Raw genomic sequence first — 9,429 nt, forward strand, 5'->3', positions numbered from 1 at the left:
CATCATATGGCTTTCCAAATAAAGTCTACATACCAAAAAATCAATATTTTTCGCACCGTGATAGATGAAGGAGCTTCCACATGCGTTATGTCGATGTCATGCTGGAAGGCTATTGGATCACCCTTGGCTATTCCTTCACCCACCATCTTGACTGCATTTGATGGTCATTCTCATAAGCCGCATGGGATTATCCCGGCCTTTCCAATATGTGTTGGGGGAAAGGTCATCAATATTGAAGTAGAGGTCGTATACGCTAACCTAGACTATAATCTCCTATTAGGAAGGAACTGGGTATACAAGATGGATTTCATTGTTTCGACTCTGTTTCGTGTCATTTGTTTTCCTCATGAGGGGAAAATTGTTAAGGTTGATCAATTGGACTATTGTCCAGTCGATCCTCAAGCAAGCTCTGACTCTACTGTCCCTTTAGTGGATAACCCTCGCCTGCCAACTGAGAATTTAGGAGTAGGGATGTATTCCTCATTGATGGGTACATTTGATCTTCCCTCTCCTTTCACTAAAATCAACGTTATTTCATCATCAAAGGAGTCTCCTCGAGAAGAGTTCTTTTGAACTCGTTATTTTTCAGACCCTTGGACCTTGCCTTCACCTACGACCACATTAGTTGAAGGACAAGTAAATGGAATGGCATTCCCTATATCTGCAGCTGAGCTTAGATATCAGTCTATCGTAGACTCTGCAGACAACCATTCTACTCCCTTTTCCAAAGAGGAGTTAGATGGTCATGTGGCCTCGGCTTGGAGCCTTGATTCTACCTCTGCCTTGGACTGCTTGGATTCAGTTTTACCTTCTGAAGAAGCAATCCTCGAAGTAATGATGGGTATAGATCGTCCTTGGGAAGACTTACACCATCATTCATACTTTCTTCCTCCATTGCAAGAAGTCGAATCTAGATTCTCCGAGCTCCTCACTAGTGATGTTTGTACGGTGTCAAACCCTTTGGCTCCAGCCCACATTCGTGACGAAGGTAATATGTCGGTAATTTCAAAAATGATACCTATAAACATCTCTAGGGACCCTAGCGTCATCGAGAATATCTTCATCGGAATTGAGTGTTCCCCTGAAGAAATTCAAATCTACACCGACCTGTTCAAGGAATATCGTGATGTATTTGCTTGGTCTTATGAAGAAATGCCTGGCATTGATCCTTCTATAGTTCAACATGAGATCAAGACATATGAAAACGCGAAACTAGTTCGTCAGAGGCTTCGGCCGGTTAACCCTAGGAAAGCTGCAGCTATCAAAGCTGAGGTTGAGAAGCTACTAAAGGCAGGTTTTATATACCCTGTTCCTCTTACTGATTGGGTTTCTAATCCAGTCCCTGTGGACAAAAAGCAAGGAACAATCCGAGTATGCATCGATTTTAGGGACCTAAACAAGGCTTGTCCAAAAGATAATTACCCCACGCCATTCATTGATCAGATTATCGACGAGTGTGCGGGTAATGAAATTTTTCCTTCATGGATGGTTTTTCAGGTTATAATCAAATCTCTATCCATCCTGAAGATCAACATAAGACAACTTTTATATGTCCCTGGGGTACCTTTGCATATAGAAAGATGCCTTTTTGTCTTAAAAATGCTGGAGCCACTTTTCAGCGGGTCATGTCATATGCTTTCCACGACATCAAACATGTCATCGAGGCATACTTGGATGATCTCGCTGCTCGTTCTCGAAAGAGAACCGATCATCTGTTAGGCCCCTATACTACTAGTGTAACCCCTTATTGTTATTAGTATAACCCACTTATTATATTGATGTACCCATGTAGTGCCCATATTGTTACTATTATGCCACATAGAAGCCCACCATTGTTACTGTTGTGCCCTACAATATTATTGTTATGTAGGCTTTGATTGTATTGGGACCACATAGACTCCTATATATAGAAAGGAGGTATTTTCATTTGTATCATCCAAGAATTGTTCATTTATGTAATGTAAAGGAGGTTGCCCCCTCGAAGAGGCTGAATTCTAAGGCGTGGATCTCTCTTTTCTATCTTTTTGTGAGCTGGTTTCATAACATCATCCTAGTCATCTTCGATTGGTTTTTGAACGATGACATTTTTATAAAATCCGGTTAAATCCCAACAAGTGCGTTTTCGCGGTTACGTCCGGTCGGTTGTTAGGGTTCATTGTGTCTAATGAAGGGATTCGAGTTGATCCCTTCAAGGTTGAGGCAATAATTCAGTTGCCTCCCCCGTCCTCAATTCGACAACTTCAAAGTCTTCAAGGGAAGGCTAATTTCTTAAGACGGTTTATAGAAAACTATGCCGAGATCACTAAAGGGTTTATGCGTTTGCTATGGAAAGGAGTTCCATTTGTGTGGGATGACTTTGCGCAGCGGTCGTTTGATGCTTTGAAAAAGGCATTAGTCTCTGCCCCGCTTTTGAGTCCACCGGATTATGGTAGAGACTTCCTTTTATATCTCGCCGCAGCAGAATCAACCATTGGTATGGTTCTGGTTCAGGAGGACGATGCTCTCGCCGAGCACGTGATTTATTATTTGAGTCGAGGCTTAATAGGTCCTGAACTTCGCTATTCTCCGGTTGAGAAGTTGGCCTTGGCAGCTGTCCATGCTGTCCAGAGGCTCCGTCATTATATCTTGCTACGCAAAACTTTTGTCTTAGCGGCAGTCAATCCATTTCAATTTGTCCTTAGTAGGCGAGTGATTGGGGGCAAATATAATAGATGGATTGTCATTTTGCAAGAATTCGATCTCGAGTTCTTCTCTGCCAAGTCTAAGAAATCCATGGTTTTCGCGGAGCTAATTTCTGAGCTTTCTTGTGGAGAGGATACTGTTTATGAGGAAAGTTTTCCTGACGAACATTTATTCCTCATCTCTTCACTCAACCCTTGGTATGGAGATATCATTGTCTATCTCGAGACTTCGAAGTTTCCCTCTACTTTCTCCAAGGATGAACGTCGAAAATTACGTCACCTGGCTAAAAGCTATGTTATCATTGGTGACACATTATACCGTCGAGGGGTTGATTCAATCCTTCGACGTTGTTTAACCTTAGAGGAAGCAGAGTTTGTGCTCAATGATTGCCACAATGGAGCTTGTGGCGGTCATCTATCAGGGCTTGCTACAGCCCAGCGCATCTTACGTGCCGGCTACTTTTGGCCTTTCACTCTTTAATGACTGTGTGGAAGCGGTCAAACGCTGTCACCCATGTCAAATTTTTACTCGAAAGATGCGCACGCACCCAGCTCCCCTTTTTCCCGTTGTCACCATCGGTCCCTTTACTAAGTGGGGTATTGATTTTACAACTTGTCATCCGCCTTCAGCGGCAAATCACAAGTACATTATCGTGGTTGTAGACTACTTTACGAAGTGGGCTGAGGCCATGCCTACTTATAAGAACGATAGTGACATGGCAGCTTTGTTTCTTTTCAATCAGGTTATCTCAAGATTCAGTATCCCAAGAGAGATTGTCACTGACCACGGCAGTCATTTCCAGAATCAACTGATGTCTGAATTGGCTCTTAAATTAGGTTTCCGCCAAGAGCATTCTTCCCCTTATTATCCTTAGGCCAATGGACAGGTCAAGGCAGTTAATAAAACTCTTAAGACGATACTCCAACGGACAATCGATAAAAATCGGTCCAATTGGCACATTATGTTGTATTCGGCTCTTTGGGCATACCGAACCTCCGTCAAAACGGCTACTGGTTTTACTCCTTTTCAGTTGGTTTATGAGATCGAATCTATCTTTCTAATTGAATTTGAAATTCCATCTCTTAAGTTGGCTGTTGAGCTTCTTCCTGAGACTTCAAGTCTCGAAGAGCGCCTAGTTCACTTGGAACATCTCGATGAGCAGCGTCGAGATGCCGCCACGATGAATGAGGCCCATAAGAAAAGGGTTAAAACGCAGTATGATAAGTCTGTCCGTCCTCGAGTCTTTTCTGAAGGTGACCTTGTCCTGGTCAATGACCAAGATAAGGACGCCTTGGGGGCAGGCAAATTTAAGCCTATGTGGTATGGTCCTTTCATTATTAAACGAGTTTTAGAAAAAGGATCGTATGAGTTAATTGATTTCGAGGGAAACAAGCTGGTGGAGCCCCGAAACGGGCTTTACCTAAAGAAGTACTTTGCTTAGTTTTGACCAGGCAATGGCTTCTTTGTATTTTATGTATATTTGTACATATATCATCAAGAGTTTTCTGATATCAGCACTTTTTGGTCTGCTGTGGCAGGTGTTTATGGATGATTTGGTCTATTTTGGGTTCGCCGATGGTGCTAGTCGGCACACTCGGAATCTTGTTTCCGCAGCTTGGGTACTCTATTATCCAACTGGTCAATTGATGGCATCAAGAGGCGTGTGCATCGGTCCTGCTTCAAACAATATGGCCGAGTATACTGCTGTTATTAATTTATTATCCGAGGCAATCTCTCATGGGATTGACTCGTTGGTAGTATATCTTGATTCTCAATTGATAGTGTCTCAATTAAATAACATTTATCGGGTACGGGATCCATCTTTATATCGCCAATATTTAAGGGTGAGGTTGTTGCAAAGATCATTTACTTATATTAATTATTTGCATATTCCAAGATCTCATAATTGGTTAGTTGATTCTATCGCTAATCAAGCATTAGACTGGCATATCAATCATTCATCACAATAAGATCAAGCATCAAAAAGTCAAACTGTATATATATATATATATATATATATATATAGATATATATATATATATATATATATATATATATATATATATATATATATATATAGATATATATAGATATATATAGATATATATATATCGTAAAACTTCTCGAGTGTACATATGTGTGTCCAAAAAATATACAAAATTGGGACTCAAATGCCCATAATCATGTCCGGCATATCTAATGCCTCGGCTCAGGATGAGCATCTAAGTATGTCATTATAGCATTGGCCACACGCCGAAAAATGCGAACCCAGTCACGTGGCATGTCAACCACGTGACGTTGCATATCCTCAGGAAGGTCCTCTATGACGGCCATCGGTACTCGGCAGCTCAGTCTCGCCAAGTGTCGCTGGACGTTGTTCAGAGTCTGTTTTGTATCAGCAGCCGCCTCTTCGGCTCCTCGGCCGCGCCGTCCATGCCGCGGGAATCCATCTAGTCGTACTGGCCCGATGTCTGGAACATGATCATCATATCTGTCATTTGAATCTCATCAAAAACATTTTTCAAAATTCATCATATTTGAAAAATCCAAAAAATCATAAAATCAAAAAATCTTACCAATCTCGCCCCATGTTGCATTCGGTGGTAACACTAGATCACGATCTCCTCGGAAATCCAGCCCAGCATAGGGGTAGTCATCCACGGCGATGATCTGTTGATCCCACCAGGTGAAGAAGTCATCGTCAAAGGCAGTCCTTGGGACCTCCCCACCCCCCAGACGTTTCATCAGATCAGCCCACCGGCCCATGCGTGGATCGCGTGGGGTGCTGATGGAAACTGCTACCCTAGGGCAGAGTGCGGGAACCTTCTCGAAAACGAAAGTACACAAGATGCTCCCATATCCAAAGTTTTTAGTCAGACCCCTCCTGATAGAAGTGAGTTGGCTCTTCATGATGGCCAGAAGAGGAGTACACCAGTTGAACACAGTAGTGAGACAATCAACTGCCACACTCATGTTTTGTCGTGATGCCTGATGCAGAGAGGATGATCCGTTCACTCGAGCCATGGTAAACAGGATTATCCTAAGTGATAAACTCGCCACACGTGTGATGGAAATCTGGCTCCCAACCTTCTTGGGATGTCTCGGGCAGTATATCTGTACATATTCCTCTATTGAAAGGGCATTTTGTGTCCTGCCCCGGGACTATACTACCTCTCCCCTTCGGGAAAGGCCCGTGATAAAATAGATATCCTCCACTTCTACCCTGAGCAGCATCTGATCGATCATAAAAGCTTCCTCATCGACATCCCAATAATCAATGAGCATCTCCAGCAAACACATGTTCGCTTTCATATTTGGCAATTTGAAAAACTTAAGCAAACTGCATCCCCAGAGTGCATCTAATGCTTCTGGACTATTCATAACTTCATTGTCTACCGCTGCATGTTCTCTTTCACGCCACGTGACAGGCATCCTGAGAAAAAATCGAGTTTAAACTGTCAGTTTTTGTTTAAATGATTCGCGGCATATACGCGGGTCCCTGTGCACACAGTCGTGTATAGGGCCTGCGTGTATGCGGGTTCAATATTACCAACCCTCGTATATGCCGCGAGCAAATTTTTGACAAAAGTTCAACGGTGAAACATCAATCAAAGATCTTAAAACCAGTCACAATCAATTGCAAGTTAAGTATAAGGGTTACCTGGAGGTATTCAACGAATTTGAACGGTTGAATCTAGCTGTGGGAAGTTTGCTCCTTTTGCTCCAAATCTTTTGCTCTCAAACTCAAATGGTAAAAATGGTGAGTCCAAAATGCTTTTTATAAGTTTTGAAAATGCAAAATTTTTTCAAAATTTTATTTTGTTTGGCCTCATGTGACTTTTAACTTGGGAGCTTGGAATGTCGAGATTGGTTTATTTTTCAGGACATTTTGGACGTTTTTCGACAGTTCGAGACGGTTCCATGACTGCTGACCCGTCATGGCAGGTATTGTGTTCTCACTGGCATATAGGTTAGGGACACCCTTTTTCCGTTGCATTATGCATACTAGCCTCCATTTGACCGATACATCTGCCATAGGGTCGATCCCATCGTGTTATGGTTCGTAATCCATCTTCACTCGCCGATTCTTTAAATCATGACACGATGGTAGAGCTATTCTTTACATGGGCATCCTAGTTAGCACCTCACTGACATTTGTTGCCCATGATGCTCCGTTTTGAGTAGGCTCGGGAGTCCTCTGTAGTCCCGCCATGACTTATGCGTTGAAGGCTCATTCCTCTTAGCTTCTCCGCTTTGTTCTGGCCATATACCCTAGAGGCTCCTTTGTGTTGAGTTGTACTACTGCATTGCATGTTGACCACTTGCACCTTTTGGCCTAGAGCCGGCTTCACTTGGACTCGTGTTTAAGCCAACTTTTGACCATGACATATGCAAAATCAACCTTGCATACCTTTGACTTCTGCAGCTTGACACACCTTGACCCGTGGAAGGAACATACCTTTGAGTGTCACTGACCAGTTTTCACCTCCCTGCATTGAGCATAGAAATGTTCCTTTCCCAGGAACTAGATCATCTGTTTCACCAACGCTCGTTCTTTCCACTGTACCATAGCATTCTTTTATTCTTTTTCCGGCTTAACAGAAAAAGACAAAAAAATTAAATATTCCAAAAAGAGCGGGAACGGGACATTATTTCCATTTATTGTTGGTAGATAGAGTCAGTCGTGTCGCCCTTGAACAAAGCACTCAAAACAACGTCTTCTCCGTATGGGTGGGATTTATTTTGACTTAGGTACACCATAACCTTGTTATTGAGTCAGTTCTCCACCGATTGGTTATCTCTTCCAATCACATGGAGGGTTCATTCGTGCCTCCTGCATAGCGAACTTATACAGAGTCATCATATGCTGCCACATAGTCACATTGAGTCGTGCTTTTGTTCAAGGGAAGTTAACTTGAGTCGGCCTCTCTGCGGTGTATCTTGACTCATTTTTCAGTCGGCCATCCCTATTTGTCAGTTTCATGTCTATCATCACATCAGTTATATTGGTCCTTTACTCGTGCCGATTTGAGAAGGTCCCCATTGACTTCTTGCTGACGGGTCTTGTCCTTATCGACGACGACATCTTGCTCTGAGGATAGGCCTAGAGCCACACCCTGGCCCTATTTTCATTATTGATAGGTCACCTTGTGCTCAGCATCGATAAGTATCATGGGTCTTTGACTGAGTGGTTTCCCTTGTGTTCGACATCAGCTTACATTATCACACATTGGGATTCATGCAGTACCTTGGTTTCCATTTGACCCTATTGGTGGATACCTCACCTTTGTGTCAGCTTTCATTATTGGTTGGTTCAGAGGGTTTCTGTCGTGCGCTAGCCACATCTTGTGTACGCCGGAAACGTACTTCGGTTGGGTTACTACATCTTTTTCGTCTGATTCCTTCCACATTATTTGCCTACGGGTTACACTCGCGCTAGATTGATGAAGGATGTCTTAATGCCTTCCTTCTAGCGGATCTTTCCCTATCGACTCCGACTCATTGCTCTGGGGCGAAGATCTAGAGTCCATTTGGCAGTACCTTGGGGTTTGCAGTCATTAGTGGCAGATCCTTCGCTATCAACAGTGGGAAACCATCATTGTCTCCTGATCGATAGATTCTTACAGGTGTTCGACTCCAGCTCATCTATTCACACTTGTTAGATTGTACTGGGTACCTTGACGCTCATTATCATTATCGGTCAGTAGTCTCGCGTTTGTTAACGGTATACATCAATGACCGGTAATCAAACGATTTCTCACATGGTCGACTTCAGATCATTTATTCCCATGATGTAGAAATGTACCACGGCGGTCGGTGAAGACCTCAGGTTGTATCAGCATTCATTGGTTCAATTGACAGTTGCTCCTGTTGCTGCTAGTCGATACCACTCCACTTTATATGTTGTAGTCAGTCATGGCGACATTCTATATGCTGGTACCTGAGTTTGCAGTGTAGTACCATCCTATTCCATCATGTTCAGTTGGTACCTTTTAGGGATCAGTCTTTGATATCAGTGATCCGTTGCATCTTTCAGCATCATTGACAGTCTTATATGTGATATTCAGACATATACTTGTGCATTATGATCAGATGATCCATTATGTATCTTTCAGTCATTTATACTTGTATACTTAGTGGATCCGCTTGTACTTGATATGCGGACATGCTTTACTTTTTCTGGGCATGGGTATGCCCGCCTCAGACAGTGTTTCTTTCTGATCTCCTTTGGTGGCTTGGTAGGCTGAATTCTGGTGAAGTCCTCCTCGGTTTTTGACAGACTTCCTTTCCATGTACTCGCATAATATATTTCGGCCATCATGTACCCCTTCTGACCTCATATATTAGGGGGCATCTGTTATAGCTCCAAATCTCACTCTTATGGTTTGTGATGTTGTACTCATGGCCTAGGGCAACCCCTCCTTCCAGACCTGGTCCTAAAATTTTAAAAACAGTGTTTTATCCCTTATATGCGACATTGCCCTGAGTTAAACGCGTGTATACGCGGGTATGTGTATAGCCAACCCGCGTGTATGTATTAAAACACTTAAAAAAATATAAAACTCCTTATTTTCAGGCGGAGATCGCGGTTTTTCCTGTTAATCACCTGTTAGTGCCCGTGGCCCAACTGTTCCCAACCAACTCCTAACTAAAAAACTACTTTGGAGATGGTATAAAAAGACCTCAAAGGGAAGGCCTAAGGGAGGATAGAAGAGAGAGAAACATTATGCTGAGATTTTTCCCTTG

Source organism: Pinus tabuliformis, chromosome 3_1, assembly GCF_031772625.1.
Source record: "Pinus tabuliformis cultivar Carrire ecotype Pingquan chromosome 3_1, CPIR1, whole genome shotgun sequence".
In the NCBI taxonomy this organism is placed as follows: Eukaryota; Viridiplantae; Streptophyta; class Pinopsida; order Pinales; family Pinaceae; genus Pinus; species Pinus tabuliformis.